General features: G+C 38.7%; 1 protein-coding gene across 3 annotated transcripts in view; it reads right to left on the bottom strand.

The window, feature by feature from the left end:
- The window catches only part of LOC106879184 (WD repeat-containing protein 37), a 141523-nt gene that overhangs the window by 112024 nt on the left and 28907 nt on the right, over positions 1-592 (bottom strand). The gene's annotated exons all lie outside the window — the stretch shown is intronic.

The following is a 592-nucleotide window of genomic DNA, read 5'->3' as shown; positions in this document are numbered from 1 at the left end:
CCATTCTTCAGCTAAAACAGTCTCCAGTTCTTGTAGTGATGACAGTGGAGAATATCAACTCCTTACTTGTTTTTCTAAAATGCACCATAAATATCAATAATATTGAGATTTGAGCACTGTGGTGGCCAGATAAGATGTTCAACTTCACTAGAATGTTCCTCATGCCATTCAGTAACAACTTTAGCTGTGTGAACTGGTACATTATCACTCTGGAAGATTACATTTCCCTCTGGAAACAGTTCTGCAACCATAGGATGAATTTGATCAAATAAAATGCTTAAATAGTCTTAACTATTAATTCTGCCAGAAAGAGAAACCATTGGGCCGGCAAATTTCCAAGATATAGCCCCCCATTTCATCACAGATCCTCCTCCATGTTTAACAGTTGGAAGAAGGCAGTCTAGGTCAAATGCTTCTTTTGGCTGTCTCCACATGTATACTCAGCTGGGGGTCAGAAATAAGGTAAAGGAATGACTTGTCTGAGAAAACAACATTCTTCCACTGCTCTAGGGACCAATTTTGTAGGTTTTTACTCCACTCTAAACACTTTGCAACGTTTGTTTTTAAAAGTAGTGGTTTTCTGATTGCAGCC

The sequence above is a fragment of the Octopus bimaculoides genome, chromosome 6, assembly GCF_001194135.2.
Source record: "Octopus bimaculoides isolate UCB-OBI-ISO-001 chromosome 6, ASM119413v2, whole genome shotgun sequence".
NCBI lineage: Eukaryota > Metazoa > Mollusca > Cephalopoda > Octopoda > Octopodidae > Octopus > Octopus bimaculoides.
The sequence above is the reverse complement of the archived record's forward strand: the minus strand, read 5'-3'. Positions and strand labels throughout refer to the sequence as shown.